Genomic DNA, 16,251 nt, shown 5'->3' on the forward strand with positions numbered 1-16,251 from the left:
GACTTCCTGTACAGAACTTCCGGTCTTAACTTCCTGTAAAGCTTCACTGAGCTTTCGTTAACGTATTTCAGGACAGCCATTGCTTTAGCAAGTAACTTAGACAATCAGCCGAAGTTTAAAGTAATAAAACATTGAGCCCATCTAAGAGAAGATACTTTACAGCTTGCACCGCAATACTTGCTTTCCACACTTTCTGGAGTCCGAAAGATTGGGTCTCGGCGTGCTGCAGAATCAAATAAGGCTTACAATCCGTATGTCCATTTCCTATATACATTTATTTATTTTAACACGGATGAGATCAACCTTCCTTTTTGACTCTCGAAACGTTTCTAATGGAATGATCTACAATATAGGCGTAATTCAGGTGAATGTGGTTTACTTTAGGATTACATGACTGTCTTGTACTTAGGAAGGTGCATTTTGTTATTCGTTCGGCTATGAAATCGTTTGTTTTCATTACATTAACGTAATTTGGCGGACGCTCTTATCCAGAGCGTCGTACAACAAAGTGCAAAGCGCATACCCATAACCAGGGATAAGTGCGCTGAAAGAGGGAAGTACACTTTCAACTGTTTACTGTACAACAAAGATAAGGACTCGGGCCCATTTAATTTTTTTGTTGTTGCTGTAAACTGAACGCAATTGAGTTTGTGGTGAATGAATGCAATTTCTCAACGTACAAATGGCAAGTTATTTTTGCAAACAAAACCAGAGATGTTTTCCAAATTGGCACGTCTCGCCTGTGGTGACTTATTCATGTTCTGTCCAGAATGTTATTCACCATAGATAATGAACTCTGGTCCCTGAATCCAAATTCAGCCCTGAATTTACTGATTGGCCATACGGTTTTCATACTTCTTATCTGACTCCCAGGTAAAGGGAGGGTGTAAAACTAGCAGTTCTTAGGAGAGAGCGAAAACCGAGCTTTTAATCAAGAATGGACTGACTCTTACATGCTCATTCTTCCCACGGACAGTTTAAAACCAGTGTCTCATATGTTCCGATTATTAAAAGCGGTAATGCGAAGCGCCACTACGAGACAAGGCACAAATCTTTGGAACAAACATACCCACTCAAATCCGAATTGAAGCCACAGAAAATAAACGGTCTAAGAGCCCAATATGATCGATCCACCAGAATCCTAACACATTCATTCACTGACCAACAACGTGCTAACGAATATTCACTTAAAGTTGCTTGGATTTTGGGTCAACGTAAAAAAAAAAAAAAACATTTACTGATGTGTTGAGATTGTTTATTATAAAATCGGTTTAAACTGTTAAGATGTGAAATCGAGTTAACAAAAAGGGAAACGCTACTACACTTTTTTTCTAAAATTAAGCACTTTATTTTCAGATGCACATTTTTCAAAAGCTCGGTTATGTACTTTATTTTTAAATGCAGTCCTTATTTTACTAGAAATGAAAACGGACAATAAATATTGTTGAAATATTATTCAATTGTACTTGATTTGACAATCAGTTGTTGACTACATACAGACTACATACGAAACCGGGGCGCCAATTAAAGTTATGTAGCAGTACAACTGCAAAAAGTAATCAGTCTCATAAAATTACTGTTATCAGAAATATCTAACCACAAATTTAGTATTTTAATTAATAATTAAAATAACCATTATCAATGATTAAACATAACGATAACCTGAAGGTTGGAAGTTCTTTGAAAGACTGCTTTAACTTGGCTCTCATGTCTATGTGATTCCAAAACAGACACCGGGGTTTAATATAGAACACAGATTCACAATATCAGTCAAGACTAAACTAAACACTGGATATGCCTGAATGTTTGTTGTCTTACGGAGTCCATACGCATTGCTGGATCCAAAAGACGTGCTGTCCTTGTAGAAGCGATGATGTACTGGAGAGATGCGCAGAGCTGGGATGTTCCCGTCTTAGCCGCGCGTTGTCGTCTGGTCCGCTCGGTTGCTGGAAGTATGTTCACTGGTCCTTTTTCCGGGTGTAAAAGTTCGTTGCCGTTGCCGTTGGTGAGCTTTGCAGGGGTAACCTGATGTAGCGTTCCGCGTGTGAAGCGGGAAGAAGATGAGAAGAAGAAAGATAACGAGAACATGTCTTGCTCTTATATGGGAACGTTTATTGCTCCCGCCATTACGCGATTGGCTGAACCGAGCTAGACGTCATGCGGGGTGGACGTCGCGGAATTGTCCTGTGGGATTGTGGGAATTGTTGGATCCTACATAGGCTACTTGAAGTCACCCGAGTTATATTTTCTCTCTGCCTCATCAGGATCATCTGATGCTCAAACAGACAGCCTGTGAGATTAATGTTTTTTCCTTCCCTAGATTACACATTCTGGTCTCTTGGCAATTGTTGGAGTTTATCAGGAGACTAAATAATCCTAGGCATCATGTCTTCCTTGTTTTTATCAGAAGTCTCATCACTTGTGTCACTGCAATGTGTTAATCTCTGGTTAGAACTGAAGGGTTACTGGAATTTTCTGAACTAATTTCTTTAAATGTCATGAGATTCTCATTTATCAACTGAATCCACAAAAGCAGTTCCCTTTCTGTAAATTACTTTTTTAGACATGCAGTAGTAATATCTCCTGTAATAGAATACAGAAACTCAGTCAGGACAACTCACATATTCAGATGTAATATTTTCATGAAAATGCAAGTAAACATTTTTTAGTGGATGGATGGAATGAGAATGCTGTGACGTGTTATTTTTCCTAGGCTGAATCATGGAAATCAGGACTTCTACAAAGGGGTGAAATCTGACCATACTTTTGTGAATTATGATACATGGACATCTATCAAGCACACAGTAAAGTATTATGTGCTAAATTAACTGTGGTTGAATGCATTTTACTTTGTACATGTGACGGTCTTGGACTGATGAACTCTGTTGAAGAGGGTGGCCTGTACCATTGTGGTTAAGATGAATGACTAGGACACGCAAGTTTGGTGGTTCTAATCCCAGTGTAGCCACAATAAGATCCGCTCAGCCATTGGGAACCTTGAGCAAGGCCCTTAACCCTGCTTTGCTCCAGGGGAGGATTGTCTCTTGCTTAGTCTAATCAACTGTATGTTGCTCTGGATAAGAGCATCTGCTAAATGCCAATAATGTAATGTTGAAGGTAAATTAATCCTGGTTATTTTATTGTGCACAGGAATATGCTTTAAATGAAAGGAAAATCAGATATGTGGCATTTATGGATATGGATGGTAAGAAACAAATATTTAGCCTCATTATCTCATGAAGTACAGTTCTCTGGTGTTATGAATCACATCTTGTTGTGTGCCTCCGTTAGCACATGTACAGTGGTCTCCAGAATTATTGGCAATGGCCCCCAATTGGCAATGTATTGTTTTGTGCATTGCCAGTCAAGGGTGCCAATAATTCTGGAGCCCACTGTATATTCTGACTTCTGTCTTGTGCTCCTTATTTCAGTTTTGTTTAAATGTCAAATAGCAATACACTTCCTTATTGCAATCAGAAGGTAACATTTGTCAATTCACAGATGCTATATTCTCCTGAGACCTGGAAATGTATTTCTGTCCCCTGTAGGCAGAGCCAGATAAAGACCCCTGTCGGATATCTAGTAAGTAAGTAAGGTGCTTAGTTTCCATTAATCCTGCATGCATAACCATCACCCTGATGTAGATCCAGGCTAGTTACAGGGGACATGAGTCTCTGGTATTAATGTCAAGAACCATATATTCAACTATGCTGAAACCTACACAATAAGAGACATTGAATTAAAAAAACAAAACAAAAAAAAAAACATTAGAATGAGAATTTTCACTGCAATGTTTTTTTGTTGTTTTTTTTGCACCAGGTCTCAGGATGATATACCAATCTTTCTGTGCACTCAGTGAGCACTTTATTAGGTCGACCTGTACACCAGCTTGTTAATACAAATATTAAATCAGCCTATCATGTGGCAGCAACTAAATGCATAAAAGCATGAAGACATGGTCAAGAGTTTCAGCTGTTTTTCAGACCAAATGGAATGGAGAAGAAATGTGATCTCAGTGACTTTGACTGTGGAATGATTGTTGGTGCCAGAAAGGGTGATTTGAGTATCTCAGAAACTGCTGATCTCCTGGGCTTTTCACGCACAACAGTCTCTAGAGTCTGCAGAGAATGATACAAAAAACATCCAGTGAGCAGCAGTTCTGCTGGAAGGCCTTGTTCATGAGAGAGGTCAGAGGAGAATGGCCAGACTGGCGGGAAGGTGACAGAAACCCAAATAACCACACATTACAACAGTGGTATGCAGAAGAGCATCTTTGAACACACAAAGCGACAAATCTCTTAAGTGGATAGGCTACATCAGCAGAAGACCTCATAAGTCTAATGAATATCTAATAAAGTGCAAACTGAGTGTATATTTAAAAATATTTTCACTGCACCATGTTTTGTCATCCATGACTGCTGTATTATGTAAAACAAATTTAAATACTTTTTTTTTTTCCTGCCAGCTGAGGAGGATTTACACCCATCTTTCTAAATGTGCAATCATACCCTCAGATACATTCAGATGGTAGATGTTCAACTGAAAGCAAAAATAACGAAATTGTTTTTGAGTTTTATTTGTAATATTTAATGTGCTGCAGGTATATCTGTTGCTCCTGTTCTGTGACCTCTCCTATTGCTGTGGAAATGCAGAATATTTCATTAATGGAGAGTGCTGTCCGATGTGCTCACCTGGTAAGTCGCTATCTTTTATCAAAATAAAGCTTCTACTGCAGCAGATGTTGACTGACAGAGATTAAGAAGTGAAAGCGCTCTTTATTTTGTTGTCATTGAAATGTCATTTCAAATGTGTACATTTTAGCTATGTTTTGTGATTAATCTTTCACATAGGGGAGCATGTTTATAAGCACTGCACAAAATACACAAGCACCTCCTGTAAACCGTGCACTGCCGGATCATTCATGTCGGTGCCCAACGGTCTTCTTCATTGTTTCACTTGTACAGTCTGTGACCCAGGTGAGAAACGATTCATGTTCAACCAATGTGTTTATTCAGGACATGGCCATTTGCAACTTGCTTGACTGTCTTTTTTTGGTAGTGTGATAATACGGGTCTTTATTCTCCGTTCAGGTCTTGGTTTAAAGACAAACCGGGAGTGCAGTCCCACCTCTGATGCAGTGTGTGGGCCTCTGGATCAGCACTACTGCACTGAGGCAGATCATAAGAAGGGCTGCAGATTCGCACAGATACACACTATCTGCAGGCCTGGGACATTCATCAGACGCAATGGTGAGTTTGCATCATATCCGCCATCTATGGGGTGGGGGTATTGGGTCATCTGCCCCCCCAATCCTGATTCAAAACCAAAATAATCATGATGGTGAAACTGCAACCAACATTAACTCCCTGAAATAGTCATGAAAATGTTCAACCAACATATTACATTACATTACAGCGATTTGGCAGACGCTCTTATCCAGACGTACAATAAAGTGCAGATCAGAACCAAGTTTGTAGACAAGTGTGGTAAAGACCCAAGAGGAAAGTACAGTTCCAAGTCCTAGAGTGATCACTTAGATGAAACTTGAGCCCTTGAAGAGCACATCAACTTTCCAACTAGCATACCATGGTTGGCTGCTAGAATACCCTGAATACCCCAAATACTAAAATAATTATACATGAGTGCAATTATAACCTATACATACACATGGCAGATTGCTGCTTATTTAATTTATTGCTATGAAGTAATTATAAGAGTAAATAAATAAATTATTTTTTGTGTTTCCCATGATTCCTTCCATATGCCTTTCATCAAATTAGTTCAGCTGCATGCATGGCTTTAGCCTGAATAGTTTAGGCACGTGTCAGCCTGCCAGACAGCTAGCTCATCGGCCTCAGTATAGACAAATATATATATTTCTTTTATTTTGAAATTTTTTTTTCCAACAGATTTAAATGGTTAAAACAGATTTTCCTGCATCCTGTGCAGTGCAGATTTACATTGGTGCATTTTTTACCCCATCTTCTGTCGGGGTATGGTGTAGCTCCTCTCATTTCTGAGCGGTTAGCAGAGGCCAACTAGCTGCACGATCTGCTTCTGTTAATGCAGGTTGGGCTTTGTGCATGTTAATGCTCAGTTTAAATGTGCGTTGTGTGGGAAATGTTCTTCTTTTGTTTATAGCCTTCTGCTTTGCAAAATTAGCTCAGTCTACTTTTCTGAAAACTTATTTGGAAGATTTTACAAGTCTTAACATGCCTTCCAATATTTACTTGCACAGGAACAACATTGACCAATACTGAATGCGAAGAATGTCATAACAAAACGTTTTCAAATAAATCTTTTTCGCCATTCTGCAAACCACACACTGAGTAAGTTTCCTGCATTTATTCCCATATTACATAAATTGGGTTTGATACTAAATATAACCCCGATGATTATTTGAGATTTTCTTTTCATGCATTTACTTTTCTGACAGTTGCCAATCCTTGGGACTTCAGGAAATTACAGCTGGAACAAACACATCAGACAGTGTATGTGGAACAAGAAATAATCTTGTTGCTGTGCTTGTGCCTCTGGTGCTTGGAGCAGGATTATCAGCTGCTTCAATAGCAATCATTTTAATTTTAAGTAAGTTTCCCCCATCTATCTGATAAGAAAATATATGAATACCAGAAATATTTAAAGAGTATTGTGATTTAAATGGCAGTTTGAAGTTGGCTGTGTTACTTGTATTCTATGAACAGGAAAGAAGAGAAAACAAAGTTACAGTCTGCATGTGGTACAGTCTGTTTTAACAGGTTAGAGCCATTCTGTTCATATACATTACTGTTATAGTCTGTTCTGCCAGGTTAGAGCCATTCTGTTCATTTACATTATAATGAGGGGTAGTTTCAGTTAATGTATTATCTCCTCAATTATTCACCACTGTAAAGACAAACCAAAAACTGGAACAAAGCAAAAGCACATCAGTGAATGTGGACCAAGATATGTTCATGTTCTCATAGTTACTGTGGCTGTGCTGCTTGTATTAGAAGTATCAGTTGTGATTTTTAGAACCATTCTCATTTTAAGTACCAGTATCTACCAATCTATCTGATGAAACCAGAGTACCCGGAGGAAACCCACGCAAACACGGGGAGAACAGGCAAACTCCGCACAGAGAGGCCCCGGCCGACGGGGATTCAAACCCAGGACCTCCTTGCTGTGAGGTGGCAGTGCTAGCCACTGCACCATCCATGCCACCGCTCTTAACTCCAGCAAAGCAGAGTATTATACTGAACTTACTAGCTGGAGGAGAAGCAATCGACACAATTGCTAGTCAATGGAATCCAGAAAGGCCAATTTCCCCGGCAACTGTGGCATTAGAATATTTTCACATCGTCTCTATGGTGATTTGTTTCAATCATCATATTAGACATGCATGAACTGAAAGAGACAAGCTTGGAGCAGTATATAAATAAATATACAATAAAATCACAAACTTCTTCACATCCTACAAACTTGGTGTTGAGCTCCAAAACAGGAAGCTGACAATGCTCAGAACAGTGATGAAAAATCAGCCAGAACTCCCAAAAGAGCTTCTGAATACACAGGTCAGAGCTGTGAATTCCTCCAAATCTGCATTCATTTAACCGATGAAACCTGAAAGCATTACAGGTTCATGTGTTTGTTTCTCAGCATTACAAGTCCATGTCTTTGTTTCTCAGTGAAAATTGCAGCACTGCCTTTTATCATCAAATATTTATATTTTCTATCTAAATATGTATAGTGTATATGTAACTTTTATACTGAGTTCTAAATGTAATTAATATAATTTTTTATTTGATACATGCATATTTCTGTCTGCAGATAGTGTAACCTGTTAAAACGCAACCACTTCCAAAAATAATAAAATGAAAAGTCTCTAAATTTCAGAAAATGTACTATAAATGGCAGTAATTGTTACGGGTCTAGTTAGATCGATGCCAATCGACTAGCATGTGACAATGTCAGTTGGACTCTGGAGCCACATGCAATGTAATGGGCTTTCAAGACAAGAAAAGGTTAGCTCTTAATGCACCTCTCCGCCCGAGTGATACAAGACTGAAGCTGTACTCTGGGGAAACACTGAGCTCCATGGGCATCTTGGAAACTGAATGTACAGTGAGAGGCCAAACGCACAAGCTCTCATTCGAAATAGTGAAGACAAGCCAACATCCTCTTCTGTCAGGCTCCACCTGTGAACGCTTGGGCCTCATGCAGTTCACAATTCCAGAGGGTGTGCTCAAAGTGGAACATGCACAGCCTGGAGCCCTAACCAAGGAACAGCTGATCAACAAATACAGTGACGTATTCAACTCTCCTGTGGAATCTGTACCTGGGGAGGTCCACTTTGACCTGGATCCCAATGTTCCTGCAGTTCAGAGTGCTCCTCGCAACGTCCCCATCGCGATGAAAGCAGCAGTGAAAGCCCAGCTGGACAAGTATGAGGCTGATGGCCACATAGCGCCAGTCACGGACCCTACAGATTGGATCAGCAACATTGAAAAAGCCAGAAAAACTAAGAAATGCATTGATCCCAAGTTCTTGAACAAGGCCCTGAAGCGCTCTCATTACATCATGCCTACCTTGGAGGACGTCTTGTACAAACTGCCAAGGGCCAGAGTCTTCACCTTAGTGGATGCCCGGGATGCATTTCTGCAGTGCAAACTGGACTATGAGAGCAGTCTCATGACCACGTTCTGGACCCCCTGGGGGGAGGAAGCGGTGGCTCAAGCTACCATTCGGAGTGTCCGTGGCACCCGAGGTGTATCAGCGTAAGCAGCACGAGCTCCTGGCCGGTCTGAAGGGCATCGAGCCCATCGCAGATGACATCCTGGTCGTGGGCTGTGGAGATACAGACAAGGAGGCTGAGAGCGACCATGATGCCAAGCTTGTGGCGTTGATGGAACGCTGCCCGAGGTCAAGTTGCGGCTGGGCCTGAAGAAGCTGCAGTTCAAGCTGGCTGAGGTGCAGTTTCACGGCCACATCCTCTCATCTGCCAGACTGAAGCCTGACCCGGAGAAGGTGAGAGCCATCATCGACATGCCCATCCTGACGGAAGCCAAAGGTGTACAGCGCCTCATTGGCTTTGCCAACTACTTGGCCAAGTTCATGCCGCATCTATCGAGTGTCTGCGAGCCGCTGCGACGTTTGCTGAACAAAGAAACACCCTGGCACTGGCTGCCTAAACACAAGGCAGCGGTTTATGAGCTCAAGTCACTGGCCACAACCATGCCCGTCCTGCGCTACTATGATGTGACCGAGCCAATCGCAATCCAAAGCGATGGCAGTCAGAGCGGTCTTGGATGCTGCCTCATGTAGGAAGGCCAGCCCATCGCATTTGCTTCGAGAGCTCTTACCCCCACGGAAAAAACTATGCACAGATTGAGCAAGAGTGTCTCAGCATCGTCTTCGCCTGCCACAGGTTTCACTACTACCTATACGGCCGCGACCCAATCACAGCAGAGACAGACCATAAGCCTCTGATCTCTATCTTCAGCAAGCCTCTCCTTAATGCACCCAAGAAGCTTCAGAGCATGCTCATGACCCTGCAGAGCTACGACCTGAGGGTAATCTACAAACCAGGGCCTGAGATGTTCATCAGCGACACGCTCAGCAGAGCTACAGCAGGATGCGCTGGCAGAGGAACAGTATACCAGCGGCACGCTATCTGCTCCCTGCAGCAAGAGCAAGAGGATGTACAGCATGTGAACCAGGCGGACTACTTGAATGTGAGTAGCCAGCGTCTGGAACAGATCAGGCGGCACACTGACCGAGATGAGTGCCTGCAGGCACTGAGGAACACAGTTCTTGTGCCAGATGTGCAGGAAGAAGCACCTCTTATTGCTAGAGAATACTGGCCCTTCAGGGATTACATTTTGACATTACATTATTGGCATTTGGCAGACGCTCTTATCCAGAGCGACGTACAATTGAATAGACTAAGCAGGAGACAATCCTCCCCTGGAGCAATGCAGGGTTAAGGGCCTTGCACAAGGGCCCAACGGCTGTGCGGATCTTATTGTGGCTACACCGGGATTAGAACCACCGACCTTGTATGTCCCAGTCATTTACCTTAACCACTACGCTACAGGCCGCCCTGAGATCAGTGTGCAGAATGGCATTCTATTCCGGGGGCAAAAGGTCATCATCCCAAAATCGCTGCGCCCAGAGATGCTGACACGCATACATTCAAGTCACATAGGAGGAGAAGCATGCTACCGACACGCTCAGGAGACTTTGTACTGGCCCAACATGCAGACGGAGATTAAGGACTCACAATCAGCAAAAGGAGACCATGCTCTCGCATGACCTGCCTACCAGGCCGTGGCAAATCCTGAGCATGGACATGTTCACCCACAGGCAGAAGGACTACCTCCTCATAGTCGACCACTATTCCGATTTTTGGGAGATTGAGCTTCTGCCCGACATGTCCGCAGAGACAATCATCAAGCGATGTAAAGCACAATTCGCATGACATGGCCAGCCAGAAAGGGTCATTACGGACAATGGCCCTCAGTTTACCTCTCAGTTCAAGCACTTCACCTCTGAATGGGAGTTTGAGCTTGTGACTTCCTCTCCGAGACACCCGAAGGTGAATGGCAAGGCGGAGTCGGCCGTGAAGATTGCGAAGAATCTGCTGCGCAAAGCTGCGCATGATGGTGATGACCCCTGGAAAGCCATACTGCACTGGAGAAATAATCCCACTGAAAACATGGGCAGCAGCCCGGCACAACGCCTCATGTCCCGCCAACTGAAGACTTCTATTCCGGCGACGAACAAACTCCTCGAACCAGTCGCCGTGGTAGGGGTCACTGAAAAGCTGCGCCACAGGAAGCAACTGGCTAAATACTTCTATGACAGGTCTGCCCGGGACTTGCCGGAGCTGGAGGTCGGGGAAACTGTCCGGAGGAAGCCCCTGCCGGGTGATAACACTGGCCGTTGGAGAGTCGGGACCTGCCTTCGCAGGGTTGCACCGAGATCTTATCTGGTGGATGTTGATGGCTCCCTGTACCGACGTAACAGGGTTGACCTCAGAGTGGCCGAGCCAACTGCGAGAGCCACACATGAAATGAATGGGCCTGAGGCAGCACATGCTCCAGGGGCGGCCTCTGCTCCAGAGACTGCCGCAGAGGCTCCCCCAACTGTGAAGGAGCCAAGCCCCGTCAGGTCCATACCCAAGGCCCCTTCTAGTCCAGTTGGTGCGCCGCCTTCAGATGGGCACACTTACACTAGGGTTGGACGGCTGTCTAAACCACCTCTGAGACTCACTATGTAATGAGTATGATGTATGGCTGTTGCCGTGAAAAAAAAAAAAAGAGAAGGAAAATACATGTTACCATAATGTTGTTACATTGTTATGCTGTTACATGATAGGAAAATGTGTAAGTTAGCATACTGCTATTGCATGGTTACATTGTTGTATGATAGGAAAGTAATTTACTGTTGCACTATCTTCTAATGTGTTGGGTTTACTTGGAAAAGGAGGATGTTACGGGTCTAGTTAGATCGATGCCATCGGCAATCGACTAGTTTGTTGTTTTCTATATGACCCACGCTCAGGAACCTGTGACCCGCACTTCCTGTAGTACATGGCTGAACTGCAAACGTGCGTCTGTCATCATTCATGTATCTAATCAATATTTGTTGTGACCACCTTTCACATTTAAAGCTGCATCAATTCTCTTTAGTAAACTGTCTACACTGGAGCACTTGCTCATCTGTTCATCTGTTCATCTGCACCAGTGTCTCACTTGCATCTAGTTTTCCACATAATCCCAGATAGCCGCAATAAAGTTTTTAATATTGTTACTTATCTATGTAAGTATATCTGTATCATTATTATTATGATGTTTTATCTAAACTTTGCTTTATTTGACTGACATGCAGAAAACAAAAAGAATAAACAAGACTATAAACAATAAAAATACCAAATTTATATATAAAAATCTAGGGTGCCTAAGACATCTACACAGTACTGTGCACATACACTCACTGAGCATTTTATTTCTTTATTTTCTTTTCGAATTATTGGTCGTCTGCTGCTATAGCCAATCCACTTAAAGAGGATTTACGCGTGGTATATTCAGCGATGCTCTTCTGCATAACACTCGTAATGTGTGGTATATTTTTTAAATACCGATTTAGGCCACATCACATTACTTCTTCAGCAGCAGAACACACGTCCTAATTGTATATCAGAGCACAACTATTTTATTTAAGAAAAATAACATATTTGTTTCAGTTGTGCTGGTGACTGACAAAATGTAGAAATCCATCTTATTACACAACTGTATTGTGTTTGATTTGCACTTTGTTGTACGTCGCTCTGGATAAGAGCGTCTGCTAAATGCCATGTAATGTAATGTAATATTTCCCACAGGCACTTTCAGGACACCTAGCGTACGTTGTAACTGGAGAGGGTAAGCGAAGCCAAGGGAGTAACAGGAAATGGCCTCTACTACTCCATGTACTGCTCTACATGCTTGGAAAAAGCTTGCTTCCGATTGATTAAATCTAGAAAGCCAAAGCAATTTAATAACCAAGGAAAACCTTTTTTGTTTTCATGAGTTTCATAACGTGTAGCAGCTTGTGAAACAATTATACGTGATACATTTTTTTTTTAAATGTACATGTTTGGGTGACGTGATTTTCTCAAATAGGGTTGCCACCCGTCCTGGATTCTCCGGGACTGTCCCGGATTTTTGTTTTCTGTCCTGGAAAAAATTATGAAACGAAATGTCCCGGTCATTAAAAATATATATATTTTCGAGTGTTGCATACATTAGTATTGCTTAATAAAATGTAGACAGCGTATCCAGTGCTCGTTCCTAAATGTAACAAATGGTGCAGAGACGTTATTATCCTTCACAAATTACACTTTATTTTTGTAATGAAAGAGAAATTGGCACAAAGCACAAGGTAGTTCCGCACCACATTCCTTCAGGCTCACGCACCCTCGACAGTCCGGCTAACTCAGTTGCCAGCTTCGTATGTGTCCAGGATTTTTACAGGACTGAGGTGGCAACCCTATTCTCAAGTCACTGTACTCTATGGTTGATACGTAGGCAATGGAAATAAGGTCCAGCGATGGGTGGCTGAAGAACGCTTGTGCCTGTTTGTATTTATAAATATCTGGTTGTAATCCTAACCAACTGTGTGGGCATTGTGTTTTTCCTCACAAGCACAATGTTAAGTCGACCTCGTCAACCCAGTCAGAAACGTGTTATTTCCGAGCGACGTCACAGGGCGTTTTAGCCTTATGGTTTTAGCTCCGCGAAGTTAGCAACAATTACTTCCTCTACAGAACTTCCGGTATAAATTTCATGTGATTTTCCGTCAAAATAAAAGCTGCGGAGTAACGTTAGGTAACATAGCTACCGCGTTTTCTGGGCGTTCTCAAATAATTACCATTGTTTAAATGCATTTCTGATACAACTTATAAAAGTCAGCAAGCAACTAGCTTGCTTTTTTACTGGTTACTATGATGTAGACTGTCGGTTCAGTAATAGCTCATTTGCATACCTGCTTACTGTTTGAAAAAAATGTTACCAAATGCATGGGGCATACAGTGGATAGAAAATGAATATTCAATATTTTTATGTCTTGTTGTGTCACGGAATGTAAATTTAATGGATTAAAATGGGACTTGTTTTTCCCTGACCCAAAGAACACAACATACCATATGAATGCAGTGAAATTATTTTAATTTGAAAAAAATAATGCATTTAATGGACAAAACTGAAATTTCCGAATTTTTTTAATATACACCCCCCGGAGTCAATACTTGGTGGAAGCGCCTTTGGCAGCAATTACAGTTACCAGTTTTCAGTAGCTCTGCACAAGGTTGGCGCACCTGGACTTGGAGATCTTCCCCCACTCCTCTTTGCAGAACTGTTCAAGCTGGGAGAGGTTTGTTGGTTTGCGCTGATGGACAGCAACCTTCAAGTCATTCCACAAGTTTTCAATTGGATTTAGGTCAGGGCTTTGGCTTGGCCATTCCAGCACATCCACCTTGTTCTTTACAAGCCACTCAGTGGTAGCTTTGGCCTTGTGCTTTGGGTCATTGTCGTGCTGGAATATGAATTTTGGACCCATTCTCAGTCTCCTTGCAGACTTCTTCAGGTTCTTCTCCAGAATATCCCTGTATTTGGCCCCATCCATCCTCCCTTCAATGTTGACAAGTTCCCCAGTCCCTTTAGATGAGAAAAAAAACATAGCGTTTGGCATTCATGCCAAAAAGTTCTATTTTGGTTTCATCAGACCACAAAACATTCTGCCAGTTTGTTGCAGGTTCCCCAAGGTGTTCAAATTTCAAGCGGGCCTCCTGGTGGACCTTTTTGAGAAATTGCTTTTTTCTTGCCACCCTTCCATACAGGCCAGATGTGTGCAATATCTTTGATATAGTTGCATGATGCACAAGTTTCCATCTGTTGGCCATAAAATCCTGGAGCTCTTTCAATGTTGCCATTGGATTCTTGGTAGCCTCTCTGACCAGTTGTCTTCTCTCCCGGTCATCCAGTTTAGACGGACGCCCTGATTTTGGCAGACTGCGAGTGGTGCCATGCACTTTCCATTTCTTAATTATGGTCTTAACAGTGCTCCAAGGTATCTTCAAAGCCTTCTTATATCCTTCACCTGATGTGTACCTTTCCACAACTTTGTCACAGACTTCGTTTGCGAGATCTTTGGAACCCATGCTTCTGCCTTTCAGTGAGACTGCTCTTGCATACTAAGGGACCATGGTAAAACAGCTGTTTAATTGCTGTGATTTCACACAGGTGTGGGGCAATTAGCTATTGTTTGGTCTTGAAGGCAATTTGCTGAATACCTATTTCCTGAGAGAGTTTATGGGATGATTCAGTAAAGGGGGTGGATACTTATCAAACCAATTTATTGCAATTGTTCATTTTTAATTAATGTTAAAACATTTTCTTTATTGGTTTATCACTTTGAAAAGGTTAAGTACTGTATGTAGATTTGTAGAAAAAACGCATATATTAATTGCACTTTAATTACAGGCTATATGTCAAGTAAATCTGAAAAAATGTCCAGGGGGTGTATTCATTTTCTATCTACTGTACATTAAATCTATGTATGATGTCTATAATATTATACATATGTTATCTAAAATCATGTTCCCAGCTATTGTTGCTGTATTTCCCTGGTTATGGGTATGCACTTTGCACTTTGTTGTACGTCGCTCTGGATAAGAGCGTCTGCCAAATGGCATTAATGTAATGCAGTGTAATACACTCCCCCTGTAGCAGCCTGTGGTGAGGCCCCCTGTAGCAGCCTTTGGTGAGGCCCCCTGTAGCAGCCTGTAGTGAGGCCCCCTGTAGCAGCCTGTAGTGAGGCCCCCTGTAGCAGCCTGTAGTGAGGCCGCCTGTAGCAGCCTGTAGTGAGGCCCCCTGTAGCAGCCTGTAGTGAGGCTACCTGTAGCAGCCTGGAGTGAGGCTACCTGTAGCAGCCTGTAGTGAGGCCCCCTGTAGCAGCCTGTAGTGAGGCCCCCTGTAACAGCCTGTAGTGAGGCCCCCTGTAGCACCCTGTAGTGAGGCCGCCTGTAGCAGCCTGTAGTGAGGCCGCCTGTAGTGAGGCCCCCTGTAGCAGCCTGTAGTGAGGCCGCCTGTAGCAGCCTGTAGTGAGGCCACCTGTAGCAGCCTGTAGTGAGGCCGCCTGTAGCAGCCTGTAGTGAGGCCCCCTGTAGCAGCCTGTAGTGAGGCTACCTGTAGCAGCCTGTAGTGAGGCTACCTGTAGCAGCCTGTAGTGAGGCCCCCTGTAGCAGCCTGTAGTGAGGCCCCCTGTAGCAGCCTGTAGTGAGGCCCCCTGTAGCAGCCTGTAGTGAGGCCCCCTGTAGCAGCCTGTAGTGAGGCCCCCTGTAGCAGCCTGTAGTGATGCCCCCTGTAGCAGCCTGTAGTGAGGCCCCCTGTAGTGATGCCCCCTGTAGCAGCCTGTAGTGAGGCCCCCTGTAGCAGCTTGTAGTGAGGCCCCCTGTAGCAGCCTGTAGTGAGGCCCCCTGTAGCAGCTTGTAGTGAGGCCCCCTGTAGCAGCCTGTAGTGAGGCCCCCTGTAGCAGCCTGTAGTGAGGCCCCCTGTAGCAGCCTGTAGTGAGGCCCCCTGTAGCAGCCTGTAGTGAGGCCGCCTGTAGCAGCCTGTAGTGAGGCCACCTGTAGCAGCCTGTAGTGAGGCCGCCTGTAGCAGCCTGTAGTGAGGCCCCCTGTAGCAGCCTGTAGTGAGGCCCTCTGTAGCAGCCTGTAGTGAGGCCCCCTGT

At 43.3% G+C, this 16,251-nt stretch overlaps 1 protein-coding gene and 1 long non-coding RNA gene across 2 annotated transcripts in view; both read left to right on the forward strand.

Moving 5' to 3' along the window:
* The window catches only part of LOC133139610 (tumor necrosis factor receptor superfamily member 14-like), a 66,162-nt gene that overhangs the window by 11,667 nt on the left and 38,244 nt on the right, over positions 1–16,251 (forward strand). The gene's annotated exons all lie outside the window — the stretch shown is intronic.
* Positions 6,233–6,815, forward strand: LOC133138360 (uncharacterized). The gene is made up of 3 exons (XR_009709726.1): positions 6,233–6,329; positions 6,437–6,588; positions 6,705–6,815. It is a non-coding gene; the product is annotated as an uncharacterized LOC133138360 (long non-coding RNA).

Source organism: Conger conger, chromosome 10, assembly GCF_963514075.1.
Source record: "Conger conger chromosome 10, fConCon1.1, whole genome shotgun sequence".
NCBI lineage: Eukaryota > Metazoa > Chordata > Actinopteri > Anguilliformes > Congridae > Conger > Conger conger.